The sequence below is a fragment of the Schistocerca nitens genome, chromosome 4 (genome assembly GCF_023898315.1).
Source record: "Schistocerca nitens isolate TAMUIC-IGC-003100 chromosome 4, iqSchNite1.1, whole genome shotgun sequence".
In the NCBI taxonomy this organism is placed as follows: Eukaryota; Metazoa; Arthropoda; class Insecta; order Orthoptera; family Acrididae; genus Schistocerca; species Schistocerca nitens.
Window position 1 is genome coordinate 160,980,823 of NC_064617.1, and position 24,939 is coordinate 161,005,761.

Here is a 24,939-nt window from a genome sequence, read left to right on the forward strand (position 1 = left end):
CTTCAGCCGATTTGAATTTAACATGTTTACTTTTGCTTAACTAAGGAACTGTTTGAATATAAGGGTTGTCTTTTAAATTTCTGATTATGTTTGCGTTTTAAGTTATTGGCCTTCAGCCGTTTTTAAATTAAAGTGGCTCTCAGCCAGTAATTATGTCCCAAAGATTAAAGCTGTGTGTGGAAAAACAAATTTGTGCTCTTCTAACGTTTGATCAAATAATAAAGTTGTATGTTCGAGTGTAATTGACAACTCCTAATTTTGGCCCTTTCCTCAATTTATACTAAAAAATGATTCAAATGGCTCTGAGCACTATGAGACTTATGAAACTTCCTGGTAGATTAAAACGGTGTGCCGGACCGAGAATCGAACTCACGACCTTTGCCTTTCGCGGGCAAGTGCTCAGTCGCCTAGAACTTAGAACCAATTAAACCTAACTAACCTAAGGACATCATACACATCCATGCCCGAGGCAGGATTCGAACCTGCGACCGTAGCGGTCACGCCGTTCCAGACTGAAGCGCCTAGAACCGCACGGCCACACCGGCCGGCCACAATTTATACTATCTGTCCTGTCCAGCGGGATTAGCAGTGCGTTTCATTAGCAAGCAGAAAAGTTGTATTTATGACTAAAAGGCTTACAATCAGAATGAATTTACCATAACAATAAATAAACAAGGGTGAAGATCAGAAAGAGAGAGTGAAAGAGAAGATGGACGGAGGATGGCTGGAAAGCAACATAGATTGCGGAAAGGAGAAAATAAACCGATAGACGGGCAGTAGAAGGCACTTGAAAAATAATCCGGATGTGGAATGTAGGGGAGATGGTGATGGGGAGAGAGACTCAGGAGGAAACAGAGGGGGGAATGTGTAGATGGAGACAGAAAGTGGAATGAGCTCATGGAAAGAGACAAGGAGAGAGAGGGGAGCAGGAAGAGATGGATGGGAAGGGAGCAGGAGAAAATGGGCAGAGAAAGGGGGTAGGAGGTAATAGCCAGAGTGACAAGGAGGAGTAAAAGGACTAATGTAAGTGGAGAAGGAGATGAACAGAGTCAGCAGTAGAAGCAGATTTGGATGTTTATCCAATTCCTATTTATATTTGAAATGTGTGCTTCCTCTTTTTTTTTTTTTCGTTTCCATTGGGTCACAACTGGCTTACAACAGTAGTGTGAAATAAATATATTAAACTCGCTAAGGAAGATCGAAGATTAGAGAATTGTTACCATAAAGTAAAAGCAAAACACAGCATCACAACTTATATTTCAATATGTGCCCAAAAATTTTAAATAATATGTCAATAAGAAGAAATTCGTAGATGTGTGTACGGGCTTGTGTGGTTTTTGTGTGTAGGGGAGGTGGTGGGTAGGAGGATGGTCACTTGCACGTAGCATACGCCAAAGAAGTATGTAAAATAGTACCTTATTATGACATAAAAAGTAAATATAAAAGACATATCAAAATGGCAACTGTAAATTAAGAGTTCTCAGCACATTACAGACGGAAATTCAACTTTGGCGTATTGGGAAGCTATGTCACAAAGCTTTTGGAGCACCGTCTTTTAAAAGAGAAACTTGGCAGTATTACCAAGTGTTACATGAAACCTAAAAATTACTGGTAGCTGTCCCTCCTTTTCCTATTATATATACATATCAGAGACATAATTTGCAGTGAACACATAGTGCGTAGTGGGGCGATCACTTTGTTGTAGAAATAATTAAAAAGCCAAGATCGCTTAAATACTGTTACTGGATGACCGGTTTCAACACACTAAAGGTGCCATCATTGGCTTTTGAATTATTTTTAGTTATATTTTGCTTATCTGAGTGCTCTCTTTACTGATATCAATACACTCTGGTTGACTCTTCAGAAGAGATTTGACATTGGTATTATGTACCACAGCAAGAGGAATTTAAAGATTTTATTTATTTATTTATTTTATATATTTGAACAAAGACTGTGAGTTCAGGATGGGTTGTAATACTACTTCGTTCATTACTGCAAGAAATACTATTAGACGACTGCGACACTTATAATGATCATGGAAATGTAAATCTTTTGTAAACGCCTCACATTTCATTTTTCTGAGAGGAATCTTTCCAGTAATTCCTGTATAGAACTCTGGACTCTGCTGCGCTGTGGTCGACGATCCGCTGATGCAGACTAACCATGTGGTGGCTCACACGAACGCTATAATGGAACCTTTGCCTATACGCTTGTTTGTGTTTATTTAAAATGCTTCTGTGAAATGAGAATTCCACCAGGTGTGAAATACGCAAATATTCTGTTTACAATACTCGTGGTAGTAGATCAAATACGTCACCCGACAAATGAACTTTATTGTGGAGAGAGAATAAATGGCAAGGAAACAAGGCACACGTCCGTTCTAATGGTCATATCGTGATGTAGAAAGTAAATCCATATTTTCATGCAATTATAGTCTTTAACATTTGCTTCGTATCTAATTCATTTCCAGAAGTATCACCATATATTATTTACCAAATTCTTGGAGAATGCTGAAAGTACTGAGAATCTGTGCTCACGATGTCTACGAAAAATGTAGACTGAGAACATGAAAACGGTCATACAGGCACTGCCTGGAGGTTTTCTGATTGGTTCCTTATCGAATTTGACGAATTTTAAATCAGTTTTGTCCGTGGGACGAAATATCGTACCAGAAGCTGAAAACCGTCCGTGAATCTGAGACACTGAATATCACCAAAGATTCAACACGAATTCTGAGAAAAGCCACTCGTGTTGTACAGAACCATTCATTCGTACATGACATCTTTCAAACAGCACATGATGCTGAACAGGTATGTTTTGTCTTCACAATCAAACGGATGGACATAGAGGAGCTTGATGTACCTTACCAGGTAATGAGACAGTCCCGCAGGTGACGTGTACATTGCTGTCATTGGCCTCCAGTAAGATGTTTGGTGTAGAACTTCATGTATTAGCCCTAGAATTAACAACTAGATGTCTTTAAATATATCCCTTTCTTTCACATGCAGTTATTTTAATCGTATGTGACACATTTAGTGGTTATGCACCCCTTTTTCAAGTTTACGGAAGTACGCATTTATCATCAGGTCCCGCTGGACATGACTGTGGCATTGTAAGTGTAAGTGTTGTAATAGTGGATACATTGGCAACTCGTAGACATGGTCATAGTCTCACATCAAACACAAGTGTAGGATTTACTTACGATTTAACTATTGGCATGTTGTGTAGGCTCCTCACTGGTTCACTGATAAATGGGTTTGTCTGTGAGATGATATTTATGATCAGTATGGCTGTTTTCAAACTTGATTGCATAGATGTAATGGTTTTTAGTTTTTATGTGGTTCTAAGACGAAGGTGTGTACTGGTCACAGTACATTTACTCGTAAGTATATGGATTTACATTACCCTAAATTAAGTTTCGCTAGATACGTCTCGTGGCATTGCAAGTGTTTTCGTTGAAACAGTGTATGTATTTTCAACTTTGAGGTTACTGTCACGCATTCATAATTTTACATTCAGCACATATTAAAATTTTTTACGATTTAATTACTGGTATGTTGTGTGGCCTCGCCAGTGTTCAATGAAGAACATAGCTTGTATTTTACATGATTAGTTTGTCGGGTATTTTCGTTTGAAATTTTAATTGCATAGATGTAACGGCTTTTAGTTTTAATGTCATCGGGAGACCTAGGTGTGTACTGATTACAGCACATTTATTCATTACTATTCGTTATTTTAGATCTCATTTTATTTCTTTGTGTTCCCTTGTGTTTAATACATATGACTACTTTTTGAGCGGATTGCTGCTTAGAAAGCTTTCCTAATATTTCACACACGTACACACACACACACACACACACACACACACACACACACACACACACACACACACACACACATATACATATATATATATATATATATATATATATGTATGTATATATATATATATATATGTGTGTGTGTGTGTGTGTGTGTGTGTGTGTGTGTGTGTGTGTGTGTGTGTGGATACGTCTGGGACATTCACTTTATATATATAAGTATGCCCCTGAACTGTATGCAGCTCAGCATTTTACACCCTGATACTACACATAGGTCTTGTTCCTTCCCTTTTCTTGTTTATGAGGTATTTTCTCCATCATGCATTTATCATCTTCTACAGTTATTTGGTCTTTGTGTGGGTTATTTCTGCCTTGTGTGGAAAATGTATGTCCGACTGGCCAACAAAAATAAAAATCATGGAATAGTTATTTAAGGAAGTTGTTAATAAATTATTTAACTGTACAATGAATACAGTGGAAATTCGTTGCGGTATACTTTAAGCGTGTAACTGTTTATGTATATGTTCGTTCTATTAACTGTTCATTGTAAATTCACTCGTAGAGTCTGTACGTTGGATGACTGTTAAGTTGGTAATGCTATCGTTACTGTTTTATACATATAGGAATGAAGATGGCACACTAAATCACCGAAACTGGTACCGACAAAATAAATAAAATCAAAAGGACGGCTTTAGGCGTTTCATTTTCTCACAAAACATCTGATAACTCCGAGAAAAAATTAAATTCTGAATGTTACTCTGGATGTCGAATGTTCTACAGAAACGAATGTGACATCAGGTATCCCTCAATGAATCATAACAGTGCCTCTAATGCTTTCAACTAGCAGCAGTGCCTGGTATTGCCCCATTAAGTATCGTGACTGGCTCTGTGCCTAGATGATATTCATAGGAATGGAAGCCACACAGGAAAGGGCATATTTGAGTCGCGGGAGTTCAACGGAGTGTAACGAATGCATGCGTCCTCACTTTTATGGAAAGATTATCAGTTGCACCATATATTAAACGATAAGTAACCCATTTTGTTTGGAGAATTTCTTTCTGTTTTGTCAGCTCAGTTTTCACTATTTCAAGTAGAGCTGTGTTTGAGCACCACTCAAGCTGTCAGCCAGTCTACGTCAATTTTCGGAAAATTTGGTTTTCCTGCTCGACCTTTTGATCGGCCCGTGATCTAGCGACTTTTATTGGTACTATATCCTCAATCTGCCTTAGTGTGTGTATGGAAGTGAGGATCTTTCAGGGTATATGTCATACTGAACAACTAATACTAATCAATGAATAAGGGTCTTCAATCATTTTCCTGTCAAGTTCTAGAGCTTCCACTCGTTCTGTTATCTAGTGACTTCTGATGGTGCTAACTCCAAGAGAGGTAACAGCGCTATAATTTATACCGGCGATGGGAATTACACTTAGTTTGTCATGATATATTTCGTCTGTTAGACATTTAATTTTTCATCAACTTTTTTCACTGTTTCAACCGAATATAGAAGTTTTCAATAAATCGGCCAAGAACTTTGACAGAAATCGATCAAGTACTTTTCGATACGCTTGACTTCAAAGTTTGTGTATAAGAAAAGTATATTGCCCTTCTCCACCCAAATTTTTGTTAGGTTACATTGTAGAAACTGGAGGTAGATCGGCCAAGAACTTTAAGACGATTCTGGTAATAGCAATTCCGCCTTACACAGTGCATTACTTAGACATCTGTTTGAAATCAGATTACGGAATCTTATGTAGATCGTGATTTTCTTGTATTGATGGTTAAGCAAGCAAAATTTCGTCAAGGTCGAAATAAAACTGTAGATTAGTATAAACATCAAACAAAAAAAAAAATATGGACACTCTCTCTCTTACACCCGGGCACACACACACACACACATACACACACACACACACACACACACACACACACACACACACACACATATATATATATATATATATATATATATATATATATATATATATATATCTGAAGTGATCGTGAGTTACGCACGTAGAAATGTGAAGTAAATCGGCCTAGATGTATTAGACATCCGCTTTGTATGTTACATAAATTATACTTAAATGCAGATTCCAAAATCTCATGTAGACATTGATCGTCCTCTTGTCTTGCAGGTAAAGTGTGCGAAATATCGTCAGGATCGGTTTACAACTTTAGATTTCTGGGAGGTACAAGCAAACAATTGTAATCAGTCTACCATGTAATATGGAGGCACAATATGATTGTTAGATTACAATAATGTGGTGTAAAAAACTAATGTCATTGGACTCGCGTAATGTCTTTATTCAATTGTAGAAACACCTGGACAAAACGTGCACTCGGGCTAATGATCGGCAGTTTCCTTCACATGTGGATAGGTTCAAATGACTCTGAGCACTATGGGACTTAACATCTGAGGTCATCAGGCCCCTAGAACTTAAAACTACTTAACCTAACTAACATAAGGACATGACAAGCATCCATGCCCGAGGCAGGATCCGAACCTGCGACCGTAGCCGTCTTGAGGTTCCAGACTGAAGGACCTAGAAACGATCGGCTACACCGGCCGGCCACATGTAGGTAGATGAATCCTATGACAAAGATAAAGATCCATTGTGATCAGTTCTGCGGATTCAGATCTGTGAAGTATTCTGGGAAATAGTGACGTTTCTGTAAAGTGTATCGCTTACAGGACTATGCTGCAATCAGTTCTGTAGGTCAGCTCACATGTGTTTTGAGTCTTTGACCGGTAGTAATAGCAACAGATATCGAATGAATGAAAATATATAATGTTAGAATTTTAATCGTACAATATAAGTCATACCAAGGCGTGACACAGGTACTAGGTGTGCTCAGGGAATTCGTCGAATGGGAACCACTGAAATAAACACTAATTTCAACTTTTGTGTCCAAGAAAATTTATTTCATTTTCTTTATCAAATGTAATATTCTTGTTTTAATGCGCTATGTTAATATTCTAGTGAAGTTCATCCATTAGTTTACTTGGCTCATCTACCACACAAATATTAGCTTAACCAATACATGATGATCTTTCTTCACTGCATTTCATTTGAAATATCTGGTTTTCGAAATGACTGATAACAATGTTGGCTAATGTTCCTGGTAGTGGAGATTCTCTAGGTTGTCTTTTAATGTCTTACCGAACTCCTGAAATTCACGGTACACTCGTGAAATGGTCGTACGGGAAAATCCCTATTTCATCGCTACCTCAGAGATGGTGTGTCCCATCGCGACTATAACACCACGTTCAAACTCACTTAGTTCTTGGTAACATGCCGTTGTAGCAGCAGTAATCGATCTAACAACTGCGCCAGACACTTGTTGCTGACCACATCGCCGTATTCTGCCTGTTTACATATCTTTGCATTCGAATACGCAAGCCTACATCAGTTTCTTCGGCGCTTCAGTGTATATCTAAAGTAAGGATCATGAGAGAAAATAGGAGAATGTAGGGGGCATACACGTGTATATATACAGTCATGTTTCTTTCACCCAAGAGGTGAATGGCTTATGAAAGGGAACTGACGAATTTTGAGGTATAGTGCTCTCCGCCATACACTGTGCCGTGAAAGCCAATTTATTTCAGCCCAAAAACACGCGCACATTGTTTTGGGAAAGATTTCTGTTGCTCTCGGATAGCCCACCCCAATGTAGCACAATCGATACTCCGACTTAACGTACGATCTTAATGAAACTACACGCGAAACAAAAGGCGCAGCGATTTTCTTCCTTTTGTGGCTATACTCCTCCACATACTACTCAATGAACAAAAGATATTGTCATGTCACATGGTTCAGAAAAATTTTATCACTCTCTGTATTGTCCCGATCTGTGGCTGAGAGATTATTGTGTCTTCCTGAATTTGGAAAAAAGGTAAGTTGTTCAGCTCCACGACAACGACGTCAGAAAGGAAGTTCAGCAGAGATCGGAGAGTTAGTTGTAGAATTTTTGTGTGAGCATTTCCTTAATGATGTTGTAATATTGGTGCAGTTATATTGAGAAGTTAATGAAGGTATAAAATCACATGTAACAACTATGTTTGTTTCAAAATAAATGTATGTTTTTAACACAAAAATGGTAGATATTAAGACATAGTTGTAAGGTAGAGCAATGTTCCGATCATATATCCCAACACGCAAATGACTCAGAGGCATGTCCAGTACCTTGCTTTTAATCATAGTTAGTCACCCATGATTCCAGGTACCTTAAACGAAATAAAATTCCATGTTGTCTGGAACATAATTTATAGTGGAAAGGACGTAGTACAGTAATTGGATATTGATACTGGCAAACATTGTTTGAGAATCTTTGGGATCCTAAATCTGCGTGATAGATTGGAACATAATTATCTTGTTTTACGGCCTCTGTTGGACCGTGGGTAGGCCTTTCAAGGATTGCTTTTTCCTCTCCTCTTCATTCGTTCTCTTTTTCTCTTTCGGTCTTCTTCTATCGACTCCCCTTGTCTGCTCTACTCGTGTCCATTTTTTCCTTTTCCTGTACAATAGGCTGTCATCGATTTCTGCCATATTTGTCGGTGAGTACCTGCTTCCCCAGTTATCCTTTCATTCCACATAGATCCCCAATTCCGACCAATCATTCCATGGTTTAATAACCATCGAAGGTCGTGTATGCCCCCTTGTCCTTCTCGCTCGTTACCACACTCTTTTCGTTATTTAATCCATACTCACCCTCTAACAGACGTCCGGTTAACGGCGTACATTTCAGATTACTTGTGATATTCTTCTCAACTCTCGCATATTTTTCCCATAAGTCTTTGTTTCCATGTTTGACCACCTCTACCGTGGCGCTTTATTTTCATTTCTCTCTCTAGTCAAATCTTACCGTTACAAAGACTGGAATACAAGTGACTCTGGTAAATTTCCTGCACAGTATTGAGGCAGCATCTATTGCAATGAGTGAAATAACTGCTTGAATGATTTTACCAGTTCTGTTCCTTCCTATGGAGCAGTTTAGTCTCATAGATTTCCATTATCAAAGAAACCGTGGACGGATTAATTACCCATGAGTAATTTTTTGTACGAGGCGGATCTGTGATGATGTTACAGACCTTCATGGGGGATGGAGAACGGCAATTGCATAAAATTTAGGTAAGAGACCGTTGTCCAGAAACGACTGAGTCGAAAGTTATAAGTCAAAATCGTTCTGATACGTCTAACAGTGTAATAAATACACAGGTACTGTTGTTGGTATGATTTTAGGGTGGACTACTTTCGGATGTAGTAGTATGAAACAAAACAAGACACAAATGTCTAGTAAAATTGAAAAACTTATACCTTAGACCTATGAGTAGTTGTTCGATACTGTAAAGCCCATATCATTTACGGCAAATTACCTGGTTTCCACATATTTGGAGTTGGTTGTATGGACTAAAACAAGAAAAAATATCCAGTAAATGTGCTTGCACTGTGCAATACACTTATTCTACTGAACAAATGCTCATAGATCATAAGGTCTGCATTTTAGAGAACCTATTTGCTGATAAGTTTTCTTGTTTGGATCGTTACTACCTCCTCCAAAAGTATGGAAAACAAAGAGCTTGCAGTAGAAGAGACGTATTTCACGGTATCGAAGATGGACAATACTTATAAGTCTTAAGGGCATTTATTTTAGAGCACATGTATCCGACACAGTCTTGCTTCTTGTTATCGATAGTAACCACCTGTGAAGTTATCTAAATTTACCCAACACAGCATTTACAGGACATCACCATATAACAGTTTAGCCATTTAAGCTTATTGAACTACTTTATTACGATTGCAACTGCGATAATATACGGTTACGGTTATAATGGCATGTATGTTATCCTGGTACTTTTTTAGTGCTGCCTACTGCAGATATCAACTTCGAAACATTTCGTTATGGAGCACAAAGGCAGCCTACTACTTCTTCTTGCTCTCAGCTGTGTTAATTGTCTTAATTTACTTTCATTCAGTTTATGAGCAAGTGCAAGTACGGATTCAGCTTCAGGTAATTAACACTGTTACAGATGAGATATAACACCACAAGTACTTTCTGTTAATTTACCTCAACAGCGGGTTAAATGGTAAAACTTTGACTATGATACGAGAAGTAAGTTCGACTCGACGCGAAATGGAAACCCAGTGTGAAAATTCGATGGAACTTTTCACAGGTGTGTTGGGCAGTGTCTTTAGTGTGTCCATCGATTGCTTCACGTCGCTCTTTTCAGTTCAGAGCTGAAAGTGATCACGTAGAAATGCCTTGAACAACAGGGTCTCTCGCCAAGTACATGGACCTGGCGAGAAATTTCGCCTGACTTTATGCAGCCCACATAACATTAATGTCTTGCGTTTCATTCTTCAAGACAATTTTCACCAACATTCTGCCGAGGATGTGGTTGATCACCCACAATACAGCCCTTAATTGGATCCCTATGTTGTTCATTTCTGCTCACATGAACAGCTGACTACGAAGGCAATATTTTGGGACGAACAACGAAAGGCAAATCAGCGCAGAGAATTGGTGGAAAGCACAGGCGATTGCTATCTATGTCAAGGGCACTGAAATGTTTGTACAGCGCCACGAGAAATGTTGGTTGGTTGGTTTAAAGATGAAAGGGACCAAACTGCAAACGTCACCGGTCCCTTGTTTCATAAAAACACAGAGCATATTGAAACTATCCACCAGTCAGGCGAAGCACCAAAATAAAAATTTCGGGGAAAGAAAAGCCCCAAGGTCAAAGTTAAGACAACATGGAAAACGGAGCACAGCAACAAAAGCAACATATAGAAGAAAGGCAGAAGGAATTAAAACTGTACAGCAGAGGACTCTGGCTGGCTGATCACGAAAATAATAGGATGAGCCAGCCACTCTGCAACACGTTAAAACCTCCAGCCTAAAAGATTAGGGTGGAGTCGAATTACAACACAAAACTAAATAAAATATACAGCACAAAAGAGGGTGATGCAATTAAATTAGAGGGACCTGTAAAAGCCGCTTGCCAGAATAAAACTTAAAACACGATCTGCCATAGAGACATTGTCACCTAAAAGAGATGATAAATCACCCAGGTGATTAAAAGTTCGCCTGAGGGCTGTTAAAAGAGGACATTCCAACAATATATGGACCACCGTCATGTTTGCACCACAGCGACAATGAGGGGGGTCCTCTCGACGCAGCAGATGACCATTCGTCAGCCAAGAGTGACCAATGCGGAGCTTACACAGAACAACAGAATCCCTGCGAGAGGCCCGCATGGAGGAACCCCACACAGTCGTGGTCTCCTTTATTCGCCACAGCTTGTTGGGTGCAGACAGAGTGCGCCATTTGTCTCCCCACATCCCAAAGACCCGACGGTGCAACACCGATCGGAGATCAGTTGCCGGGAGGCCGATCTCCAGCGTCTGTTTGCGGGTAGCCTCTTTGGCTAACTTGTCGGCGAGTTCGTTTCCTGCTATCCCAACGTGTCCCGGGGTCCATATGAACACCACCGAACGACCACGCTGTTCAAGAGCGTGAATGGACCCCTGGATGGCACTAACAATGGGATGGCGTTGGTAGCACTAGTCAAGAGCCAGCAGAGTACTGAGCGAGTCACTGCAAATGACGAAGGACTCTCCAGTGCTGGTACGAATACGCTCAAGGGCACGAAAAATGGCTGTCAGTTCTGCGGTGCAAACACTGCCGCCTTCCGGCAAGGAGCGCTGGTCGACATAGTCCGCATGAGCATAAGCGTACCCCACACGGCCGTCAACCATCGAGCCATCTGTATAGATAACATCCGAGTCATGGTATGCGCAGAGGAGAGCAAGGAATTGGCGGCGCAAGACTGCAGGAGGAACTGAATCTTTGGGCCATCGGGAAAGTTCCAGCCGAAGCTGCAGCCGAGAAATACACAAGAGTGGTGTATGTGGGCGGACCTGGAAAGCAGATGGAAGAGGCAAAGACTCGAGTTCACGAAGGAGCGACCAAACACGGTTCCCAGCTGTATGGCCTGATCGCGGCCGCCGGTGTGGGATATGGACTGCCGCATTAGCGAAAAGGAGACGGTAGTTAGGGTGATGGGGCGAACAATGGACGTGTGCAGCATAGTTACCTAACAGTTGTTGACGCCGGATGCGAAGTGGAGGAACCCCAGCCTCAGCAAGTAGGCTATTAACAGGGCTGGTGCGGAATGCTCCTGTCGCCTGTTGAACCCCACAGTGGTGAACGGGGTCCAGCAGCTGCAACGCTAAGGGCGACGGCGAGCCATACGCCACACTCCCATAATCGAGTCGGGACAGCACGAGGGCTTTGTAGAGCTGAAGCAACGTTGTTCGATCTGCACCCCAAGGTGTGTTGCAGCGGAGGGCATTCAGATGCTGCCAGCACTGACGCTTGAGCTGACGAATATGTGGAAGCCAAGTAAGCCGGGCATTGAACAGCAATCCCAGAAAACGGTAAGAGTCAACAACCCTGAGCATGGTATCCTGAAGATAGAGCTCAGGGTGGGGATGGACTGTTCGACGCCGATAGAAGTGCAGGAGGAAAGTGAAACCCATGGGCGAGGGCCCACGCCTGTGCCTTGCGTATGGCTCCCTGCAACCTAGGTTCTGCAGCACTAATGGTGGAGGAGCTAAAAAAGATGCAGAAATCGTCAGCATATAACGTGGGTGAGACAGACGACCCTACTGCTGCTGCAAGGCCATTAATGGCCACAAGTAAATGTGGCACACTCAATACAGAGCCCTGTGGAACGCCGTTTTCCTGGACATTAAGTGAACTATGGGATGTGCCAAGTAAAACGCGGAATGTCCGAACAGATGAAAAATTCTTAATAAAAATGGGGAGCGAGCCCCGGAGACCCCACCCGTGCAACGTGGCGAGAATATGGTGCCGCCACGTCGTGTCATATGCTCTGGAGAGGTCGAAAAAGATGGAGACGAGGTGTTGGCGCCTGGAAAAAGCAGTGCGGATTGCAGACTCAAGGAAGACCAAAGTATCGGCGGTGGAACGGCCCTGACGGAAGCCGCTCTGGCACGGAGCCAGAAGACCCCGAGACTCGAGCAGCCAACACAGCCGTCGACTCACCATACCTTCCAGTAGCTTGCACAGAGTGTTTGCCAAGCTGATGGGCCGATAGCCATCCACATTAAGCGGGTCCTTACCAGGCTTCAGCACCGGAATGATGGTACTCTCTCGCCACTGCGACGGAAAGACACCATCGCCCCATATGCGGTTGAACATGGCAAGAACACATCGCTGACAGTCCGGGACAGGTGTTTGAGCATCTGATTGTGGATGCCATCTGGCCCAGAGGCTGTATCGGGGCACTGTGCCAGGGCGCTTAGGAGTTCCCACGAACTAGATGGGGCGTTATACGCCTAAGGGTGGCGAGAAGCAAAAGAAAGCCGTTTGCCTTCCTCCCGGCGTTTTTGCGAACGAAACGCGGGCGGATAATTCCCTGACGCAGAGGCCCGAACATAGTGCTGAGCGAAATGCTCGGCGATTGCATCGGCATCGGTGCATAGCGCCCGTAGATGCTAAGCCCTGAGACACCTGGAGAGTGCTGAAATCCAAAGATGCGTCGAATCTTCATCCACACCTGGGAGGGTGAAGTACGGAAACCAATGGTGGAAACATACCTCTCCCAGCACTCCTGTTTCCGCCTTTTGATGAGCCGCCGGACCTGAGCACGGAGACGTTTGAATAAAATGACGTTCTCCAAAGACGGGTGCCGCTTATGTCGCTGAAGAGCCCGCCGACGCTCTTTAATGGATTCAGTGACCTCCGGAGGCCACCAAGAAACTGACTTTCGCCGGGGGCACCCTAACGAACGAGGAATGGCACATTCGGCAGCGGAAACAATCGCTGCAGTCAGTGTCGCAACAGTCACATCGATGGTACCGTGGGGGAGAGATTCAACAGTGGCAGCAGAGGAGAACACTTCCCAGTTTGCCTTGCTAAATGCCCATCTGGGCAAGCGTTCATGGGAGCGACGCTGGGGTAGTGAAAGGAAGATGGGAAAATGGTCACTACCACACAAGTCGTCATGGACTCTCCAGTGGACCGATGGTACAAGCCCTTGGCTGCACAACGACAGATCTACGGCCGAGAACGTCCCATGCGCCACACTGAAATGTGTGTCGGCGCCAGTGTTTAAGAGGCAGAGGTCGAGTTGGGAGATGAGATTCTCCACATCTTTGCCTCGGCCAGTAATCTTCGTTCCACCCCATAGGGGATTGTGGGCGTTAAAATCCCCCAGGAGAAGAAAAGGCGTGGGAAGTTGGGTGGCAAGTGCAGCCAATTCGATCAGGGGGACTGTACCACGTGGAGGGAGATGGACACTGCAGATTGTTATGTCCTGGGTAGTCGTTACGTGGACGTAGTATTACTGTATTAAGCAGAGGTCAAACATAAAGTGATTTATGCTTGACCTCTGATTAAGACAGTATTACTACTCAGGTCACATATTGGTTGAAAGCGCCGATGATGGCTGTTAATAAGTTGAAATCGATTTGCAATAGAGAATAAATAAAAGCGTGATTTTGTACTGGTTGCTGCATATTTGGTAGTTTTAACACTTTGTATTACATTGTTTACGAGATTTGCGTTGAGAGATTTCAGTTACCCTCCGATTTATAACGTACCAATATATCAGTATCCGAACAGGATAGTAAATATTACATGCAGGGAAGAATGAGAGTTGAAAGACAAATTCGAGGCGTGAGAAAACATGCGCTACCTAATAATATGTTCCAATACCCTGTGCAAGAAAACGAGACCCTTCCAAGGCTCGAACCTTTGGTGGTATTGGTGATGGAAAGGTAGGATCAAGTGTTTTGGGAAACCATTGGACCAGGGACCGTTTTTATGTCAACAAATAGAATCGTCTTAGTATCATTATCCTGCAGTAAAGGGTCAAAATATGACTCTTTCGTCGGCAGCGGTGGTCTCGCGGTTCTAGGCGCGCAGTCCAGAACCGTGCGACTGCTACGGTCGCAGTTTCAAATCCTGCCTCGGCCATGGATGTGTGTGATGTCCTTAGGTTAGTTAGGTTTAAGTAGTTCTAAGTTATAGGGGACTGATGACCACAGCAGTTGAGTCCCATAGTGCTCAGAGCCATTTATATGACTCTTCCAGGTCTCATATCTTGCGTTGTATCGGTTACAGAAAGGTAGGTTTAACTGTTCTGGACTGTTTCTATACCAAACAAAAGGATCGCCTTACGGTCAAAGTATGAATACCACGAACTTCCTCCTGTTTAAGCAAATGGGTCAAATAGATAGGTTCTTTTGGCGTTTTCAATAGTCTACCGTGGGAATTAAGTAGCTTACGGTGACACATTAATTAATGGACGGTTCCTGAGAAAAATCCTCGTAAACTGCGTATTCCACTACGGTTACGTACAGCAAATGGCTGAAGCTTTTTTGATATGTTACTGAGATCCCAACTAGGTTATGCTGGCTCTCTGGATATCGACCCTTGCCCCTTTTTTTGATATTTGGTCTTCTGTTGGGACTCGAGCTCAAGATGGAGCGCTCTGTTGGAAGCAGTCGTTGCAGAGAGGTGCCGGCAGTAGGAGCCTAGCAAGTGTCTCGTAAAGTGGTTGTCGATATGGCCGGCTTCCGCTCTACTTGCGGTGCGTTGACACTGTTGCTATAGGGACCTAGTTTACTTATATGCCAGCTGATGAACGTTTGCTGTCAGACGTGGACTCTTGGAAATGTTTTGAGGTGGTTTTCGTGTGCTTAAGTCGTTTTATTTGAACATGTTTTCAGGCATCTGTACCTGGAGGCACGTTAACCATGAAGTTAATTTAAGTGCAGATTGCTGTTTCTCCCGGAAGTCTAACTTATATTCAAAATTTATTCAACGGGGCGACCGTACGATCCGTTAAGTCCAGAGTGGTGTCGAACAATAATTTAAGTTATCCGCGTCAGGGTTTGAATTGTTTCACTATTATTGTCACCTTTGAAAAATCTTTGATCATTGTCGTATTTGTTGTTTTACCCTCTCTCAGTGCTGGAATTTTCATTGTTCCTGGCGACACTGCGTATTGCAGAGCATAGGTCATATTGTACAGCCTTGTTACTCCGCCAGATATGTTTTGGGGAGTTTAGCGTGTTGCCTCTGCACCGAATCGGCAACGACCGTAAGGCACACTTATAAATGGTCTTTCGGTGAACTAGTTTTACGGCAATTTTGAAGTGGTTTCAACAGAGCTTGTAAGATTTATATTACTTGTTCACTTGTTTGGCTTTACCACCCTACGTGTTCGTTACTTATATTTTGTACAGTCATTCGAAATTGCATCACCGCACAGGTGCCCTTGTGGTGTTATGGGCTTAGATGCGTTAATTTGCTTTGGTGTGCACGTGGTTCGGTTATCCTTAATTTAACGTTTCGTAATCAGTGTTCTGTACTGCAGCTATTCACGCTAAATTTCATAGCTTGTGAGCCTTTTACCGCTACGCGCGGGCCTGAGTGTTGGATCCTGATTGTGTTTTGTCATCCCTGTTTCGCACACCAGTAGTCTATCGGCACGCTGTTTGCCCTCCAGCGGTTAGCGAGTCATTAACTGTGTCCACCGTTGTGCGCGATAGTGTTATCGGAGCCCACTCTGCGCAAGGAATTCGTAAACAAGGTAAGCTGTATTCGTTTTGTACTACAACTCAAGGTCTTTGACACAGTTTCGGCGTGCTTGCTTTAACATCTTGTGCTCTACAAGCAGTCAGTAAATTCTATCTTAAATTAAAGTGGTTTTCACTCTTAATATTATCATCCTTCTGGTTGTACATTCAAATTGGTTATTTTTTTCTGTTGTCGTTTTTTCATGTTTCTAAAAGAAAGAAGGTTCATATGTTAATAATTTCCTAAACATGTTGGTGGGCATTTCGCACATACTGTTCACTAATAGCTTGGGGGCCTGTTATTCCTGTTAATAGCGATTATCACGTATTGTTTACATTATTTTAATAAGCTGGAGTTGTGGCCTCTCATTTTCCTGGGTCCCGTTCTTACACCTTTTTGCTATCATCTTGCTCCTTCTATGATAAAATCATTATTAATATAGTTACAGCCCCTTGGCCCTTTGTTGTAAATAAATTTAGGGTATTTTCATTATTTGTTCGACCCTTCGATAACTGCTATAACGGATAATAATTGCTTCATGTGAAATGAAGTATTACTTACTGATCTCTTGCCCACATTGTTTTAATGTGGAGAAGCTTTATATTTCCATTTAAGTTGATTGTTTTAGTTCCGAAACTGAGGCAAACAAAGAAAGGTTCTACTGAAAACAGCTGTTAACAGCCGTCTGACTATACGATTTACTACGAAAGATAATACCAGTTCAAATACTCTCAGAAAATCCAGTATCCTTCAATACTACATTAATCACGTCATACTGAAACCGTAAGAACGCACCGACAATTATCAATCCTAATACATCAGCCCAGCTCACTAAAGCCAGTGGAACCCTAACATACACTTTGTAGTGACGCTAAGGAATGAACTTACAACACATGTCACGAAGCAAAACAAATATTCCGATGGCGACCTTGTAGGTCCCGTCGTCATAGATGCTGTCACTGCCTTCCTCTACATTAACTGATTCGATAAGTTCAGGTCTGTTTGTTGTGAGGAGGACTAAGATGTTATCCTCATGAGTTGTTTCTCTAAGTATTTGCAGAAGATAATTTCCGAACAAGACATCCAGAACAATGCCACTCGATTCCATGTTTTTGTCAGCAGTTTTGATGGCATAACACTCCCAATCTACACCTGGCGAGTTGAAGTCACCCCCTATTACAATGGCATGACCAACAAAATTACTAATGATATTCTACAAATTCTCTCTGAAGCGCACTACAACTGCAGATCCTGATCCAGGTGGTCTATAATAGCATTCTATCACCATCCCCCTGTCGGTCCTGGGATTAGAAGGCCCGAGGTATTCCTGGAGTCTGACACTTCTCGGCCCTATAAGTTCAAGCTCCATTTTATCGTTTGACCTGCCATTTTCCAAATTGTACAGAAGTGAGGGCCATATGGGGAAGGATCCCTTACGTGGTACATGAGTTATTCGTAGTACCCCTAGATTCGGTCTCCTGACCTCCTGTTGTGGCTTTGCATTTCCACCTGCAATTCAACTATTTGGGTGAGGACACTTTCCGGGGTATGCCAACTTCTTCCGTTGTCTCCTGTCCTATTTCGCCCCCATGAAAATAATGGGTTTCTCAGCGCCTACTATACAGCACGGTAGCCAGTCCGTTGTGACGGGGCTGTCGTGTACCCATTTGGTGGTAGCTCGCTGACTACACAGGGATCCCACTGCTGATGCCTGAGCTGTAAACTCCCCACTTATGACTGTATTACAGGGACATAGGGAATCCTAGCAACTGCCATCATGCCACGGGGCCTTTGCTGTGGCTGGTTGGCGCCCGTGGGGAGGATAACTGACCGGAATGGGTGGCGTCAGGGCGGATGACCAGCAATGAAGCGACCTGAGTCATCTCTTTGGTGACCATACGGCGCCAGCAGTCTCTAAGAAGGACAAGACCGAGTACAATGCTAACAGATTTGACCCTAAATCGTTTCCCTCCCTCCCTACACTATGGGAGGAACGTAGTGCTACAGAAAGAAGAGAGCCATATTCGCTTCAGTATTTAATCTGTATCAGAATGGACGGGACTCCTTTCTACCTACAAAGTCTCAATTTGTTATTAAACATCTTGAGGATAAGTTTGAGGAAATGTCAGCGCTGTTCAAGATGAGAAGTTGTGCAGTCTTGATTCAGACAGCATTCCTAGCCCAATCCTGAGCGTTACTCACTTGCGACTGGCTGGGTGCTATTACTGTTTTCATCACTCCCCATAAAAGCCTCAGCATTGTCCAGGGGATTATTTTCCATCTCCACATCCTCTTGCAGTCTGACGACGATCTCCGCGACAATGTAAAATTTGTGGTGTTCATTTCATCCCTCGTGTTTACAGGGCACCCAAAGACAACAGGGTTGCTACTAGTGCCATCATCTTGGTCTTTGATGGCGATTCATTGCCTGAAAAGGTCAAGTTGATGGTTTGTCACTATGACGTTAAACCATACGTCCCTCCCCCTATTTGGTGCTTTAAGTGCTGGAAATTCGGTAACATGTCTTCCCCCTGCACTTCCAGTGTCACATGTTGAGACTGCTACGTCCACTGCATCCAGATACTCCATGCGCAGCTCCTCCACTTCGTATCAACAGCACAGTACTCCAGAAGGAGCGGAAAATCATGGACCGATTGACTTACCAAGAGGCTAAAAGAAAATTTTAACGATTATACTCCGTTCGATTGACATCTACATATGCTGCAGCTACATTACCTTCGCCGTAACAAGTATCAGTCATACCACACTCTGTGCCACGAACAGTGGGCACTCCTGGCCTCCAGAATACATCTGCCCTCTTAATGGTAGGGGGAAAATCTCCTTCCGTTGCTCCCAAAGTACCTACTTCTGGAGCAGGAATCTCTCTCTCTCCCCCCCCCCCCCCCCACCCAGCTGGAGAAGCAACAGTCATTTCCAGCTCCAATTGTGTTGGACGGGACCTTGGCACAATCTCTACCAAGGTCTCCACTAACGCAATAGCGGATAATCGCCACTGCTTAAAGGAGCCAGAAACTGCTGGACGAAGAGCTTCACGGGCTTCCTCCGTGCCTGAGATTACTTTGGAAAAGTCCTGCCGGCAAACCCCTAAAGAGAAGCGTGAGGGCAAGCAAAGGAGTCTACTAAGAAAAAGGACCCTCTGATGGCCCCAACACCCTCCTCCCCCCACCACTAATTCTGCACCTGAAGGATGAGATAGAGATCTTAGAATCCCCTGAGGGCCTGCATATGATGCTTCATCCACAACAGGAATGGATACACATACTCAGTCGGTTTCAGCAGGTGACCCTGAGACGTATCCTGCCTCCTTGCATGGCTCTGGGAACTTACTCGGCGATTGATTTATCCATCTGAAACCCAGGACTTCTCCCACCAGTCCACTAGAGAGTGCATGATGTCTCTCCCCCACCGCCATTCTCCCAGACATCTACCAAGGCGCACAAGACAGACAGCGAAGCTTTCACCTCTGCTGTCACCACTAGATCGCCCCACATAGTACCATAGATGTGGTAGTTGAGAGCATCACTATAACGATTGTTATTGCGGCTGAAAACACGATTCCTTGTTCTTTAAGGTGCCCCTGGCGAAAGTCAATACTTTGATGGTCGCCATAAATCGCTGAAGCCATTAAAGAGAGTCGCTGAGATCTACAGCGACATAAGTGGCAGCCTTCTCCAGACCACCTAATTGCTTTTAAGTGACTCAATGCCTGCATTCACCAGCTCATAGAAAGACGGAAACAGAAATGTTGGGAGAGGTACCTCTCGACCATTGGGTGCCATACATCACCTTCCCAAGTCTGAGCAAAGATCAGATGTGCTTGTGGGTACCAGATCCCGACAAGTGTCGCTGGCATTAACATCAATGGCGGGTTATTTACCGATGAAAACGCAACTGTCGAGCAGTTTGCTGAGAGCTATGCTCGAGCCTCCACGTCGGAGAGTTATCCCTCAGCATTTCGCACGCTCAAATGGCGGATGGAAAGGAAAACCCTCTCGTTCACCGAACGTCACAGTGAACCCTATAACGCTCCGTTTACAGAGTGGAAGCTCCTCAGCGTCCTTGTACATAGCCCCAACACAGCTCCTGGGCCGGATCAGATCCATAGTCAGATGATCAAAAATCTCTCGTTCGACTACAAGCAACAACTCCTCGTCACCTCGAACCACATCTGGTGCGATGGCGTCTTTCCATCGCAATGGTGAGAAAGCACCATCATTTCAGTGCATAAACCCGGCAAATACACGCTTGATGTGGATAGCAATCGGCCTATCAGCTTCACCAACGTTCTTTTTTAAGCTGTTAGAATGTATGGTAAGGTGGCAGATGTGTTGGGTCCTGGAGTCACAAGGCCTACTGGCTCCATGCCATCGCGGTTTCCGGCAGGGTCGCTCTACCACTGACGATCTAGTTTTCCTTGTGTCTGCCACCTGAACAGCATTCTCCAGACGCCAACTACCGGTTGTCGCTGGTTTTGATTTACGAAAAGCTTACGACACGACCTGGCGTCATCATATCCTTGCCACATTATACGAGTGGGGTCTCCGAGGCCTGATCCTGATTTGTACCCGAAATTTCCTATCGCTCCGTACTTTCCGTGTCCTAATTGGAGCCTCCCATAGTTCCCCCCATACCCAGGAGAATGGGGTCCCGCAGGTTTCTGTATTGAGTGTCTCTCTGTTTTTAGTGGCCATTACCGGTGTAACAGCAGCTGTCGGAAAGTCCGTCTCACCTTCTCTGTATGCAGATGACTTCTGCATTTCATTCTTCTCCTCCAGTACTGGTGTTGCTGAGTGGCGCCTGCAGGAAGCCATCTACAAAAAGCAGTCATAGGATCTAGCCCACGGCTCCCAGTTTTCATCCGCAAAGTCATGTGTCATGCATTTCTGTCGGCGTCGTACTGTTCATACAGAACCAGAAATTTACCTTAATGACGATCCACGCACTGTAGTGGAGACATATCGATTCTTAGGACTGGTTTTCGACGCCCGACTGACTTGGCTTCCTCACCTTAATCAGCTGAAGTGGAAGTGGTGGCAGCACCTCAATGCCCTCCACTGCCTGAGCAACACCAACTGGAGTGCAGATCGCTCTACGTTGCTGTAGTTCTAAAGAGAACTTGTTCAATCCTGCCTTGACTATGGAAGTCTGGGTTATGGCTCGGCGGCGCCCTCAGCATTGCGTTTACTCCAGCCAGTGCTCCTCTATGGCGTTAGACTGGCAACGGGAACTTTTAGCTCGAGTCTATTGAACTGCTTCCTGGTGGAGGCCGGAGGCCCTCCACTGAAAGTTAGGCGCCACAGCTGCTCACCAGGTACGTTGCACACATTCGTAGTTCTCCTGAGCATCCGAATTATATTCTCCTTTTCCCATCCACAGTAGTTCATTTCCGCATCGGAGGTCCAGATCAGGGATTACAGTTGCTGCTCGCGCTCGATCCCTTCTGTCGGAAGAGTCCTTGCTTTTACCACCTATACTTGAGGCCCATTCGCGTACACCTCCATGGTATACACCTAGGCCGAAGCTTCGCCTCGACTTTTCACATGGTCCTAAGGAGTCAGTTAACCCGGTAGCTGCCTCTTCCTCTCGATTCTTCTCATGTACCAGGACCATGAAGTGATTAACACTGATTGATCGACGGCTGGTCGCGTTGGCTTCATGGAGGACATACTGAACAGCGCTCCTTGCCAGATGGCTACAGTGTTTTCACCTCAGAGCTGGCGGCTATTTCTCGTGCTCTTGAGCGCATCCGCTCATGCCCTGACGAGTCGTTTCTTCTCTGTACGAACTCCTTGAGCAGCCTACAAGCTATCGACCAGTGTTACTGATGTGTCGGCAGCTGGGCCAACACCTTGTAGATAGAGGTGGCTTAAAGGCACGCGAGACTAACGCAGACGGGCGTGAAGTACTGGAACAGGATACGTAATTAATGCTATGGAGAAAAGAACGGAGCTTCTCATATACTTATCTTTAATGTCTTCTTGTACATCTCTATGGTGAACACAAGTGAGACTCTAATTACAATCACTGTAAGGCTAATGGCGCCTTGCTAGTTCGTGGCCATTAACTTAGCTGAAGGCTATTCTGTCTCTCGGCTAATGAGAGAGAAAGGCTTCGTACGTCTAGTCGCTAGCTCTGTCGTCCGTACAACTGGGCTGAGTTCGAGTCAGTCTCTCGAGACCTGCCTTGTGGTGGCGCTAGGTTTGCGATCACACAGTGGCGACACGCGGGTCCGACATGTACTACAGGACCGCGGCCGATTTAAGCTACCACCTAGCACGTGTGATGTCTGGCTGTGACACCACAGTTACCCCCGCCATCTTTTTGAGTCCATCTATACCCTGGAACGTCCAGTTGGTCCGTGGTGTCTGTGTGGACCCCAGCCCACGTCGGAATCCCAGGAAATGAACTTGACAACAAGCTGGCCAAACAGGCTACACGGAAAACTCTTCTGAAGATCGGCATTTCCGTAGCTGACCTGCGATCATTATTACCCAGCAAGGCCTTTCAGCTTTAGCAGATGGAATGGCATAATCTGAGTTTTCACAACGATCTGCGTGCCATTAAGGAGACTTAGAATGCGTGGAAGTCCTCCATGCTAGCCTCTCGTAGAGACTCTGTGGTTCTCTGCTGGCTCCGCGTTGGCCATACGTCGCTAACAAATGGCTACCTCCTCCATTGCGAGGATCCACCTCGGTGTCACTGTAGCTCACGTACGACTGTCGTCTTCATAGTGCTGGATTGCCCACATTTAGACCCTCTGCGGCGGGCTTTTAACCTTCCCAGCACCCTACCTTCTGTGTTGGACGACAATGCCTCAACAGTAAATTTAGTTTTCGTTTTGTTCGTGAGGGTTTTTTATCATATCATCTAAGGGTGGGATTCTAGCCTTCTCTCCAAGGCCGCCACCCTAGCTATATTTTAGCTCTGTCGCACATTCTTGGCATTTGCTTGTCTTGGTGGGCGTCTTTTCCCAACATATGTTCATCTCGCCTTGTCTTCTTGGGATGGATATTCTAATGTGTTATTGTGATGAGCTAGCTCAGACTGTCTGATGTATGGTTTTAGAAGTTTCTACTTTTGCTTGTGGTGTATGTTTTTCCCGTTCTTTGTTCGTTCCATTTGTTTTCTTTTCAGGTGTGGTTCCCCATTCCTTACTCTCCTTTTGCTTTCTCAAACGTACTTTGGGTATTTTTGTACCTCGAGTCTTGCTTGCGTTAGGAAAAAGGGGCTGATGACCCTGTAGTTTGTCTCTTTATACCCCAAACCAACCAACCAACCGATCACCATTTTTGCCCGTTCTTTGATCGTTTCATCCAGATTAATTCACATTTGGAATATGTGATGGCCTCGCTAGATTTTATCAAATTTTTACTGCAGCAAACACGCTACCACTATTAGCGACTAACCTATCCTTACGATAAACATTCTGGTCTGAACTTAGGATTCGGATGTCGTTGATGTCTGATTTCAACCAGCATTCTGTTCCTAATACTATCTAAGCATTACAAACTTGAGGAAGCGTTATTAATTCTGGGAACTTTCCTTTGATGCTCCTGCAGTTTACTAAAATCATATTAATCTTTTCTACCTCTGATCTGTCGGGACCTAGATTCTCCGAGGTCGCTGTGACTGACTTAACAGGTAAATCACCTTTGATCTCAAGGTAGGGGTTCTCTGACCTAAGAAAGGCCCATGTGCACACCACATGTACTCCGCTATCCTAGTAGCCTGACGTATTAATGGGTGTCCTACAATTCGGTGCCCGCTAGCGGTGGTCGAGAAATTCACATGCAATACCATCGCAGATTCATCTGAGGCTCCCCCCCCCTCACTCCCCATTGCGGGTCCGGGAGTAAGAATAGGCCCAAGGTATTGCTGACTGTCGTAAGAGGTGACGAAAAGGAGCCTCACACGTCTGGCCTTTAAGTGTAGGTCCCCTGTAGGGTTTGACCTCCATTGTTCAAAATTTTTCCGAAGCGCGAGCCAATTGGGGAAGGGCGCCTTACGTGGTGCATCGAGTACATCGTGCCTTGAGATCTGTAGACCGCTTTTTCGTCGTCGCATTGTAGTACCGCTCATTCTCCAACTTTTGGGCGACGTCACCTTCCTGGATGCGTTTTCCACTATGCTTTTTGCAGTGTCGTTTTCTGTGCCGGACCATTGACTTGTTTGCACCTGGTGTCCAGCACAGTAGCCAGTCAATTGTGGTGGGGCTGCTATGTACCCTGTTGATTGTAGCCCCTTAACAACACAGGGCTTACTTTGCTGATGCCTGCACCATTAACTCCCAGGTATGACAAGAGTAGATGCCTGTCACCCTGGGGCATTGGGACACCGAGCAATGGCCATCCTCCCAGGTGGCCTTCGCTGTGGCTGTGGGGAGGCCCCTGGTCAGAGTGGGTGGCATCAGGGTGGATGACGCGCAATGAAACATACCACATCATCACTTGCTCATGATCAAACACCAGCAGTCTCTAAGTGTCTG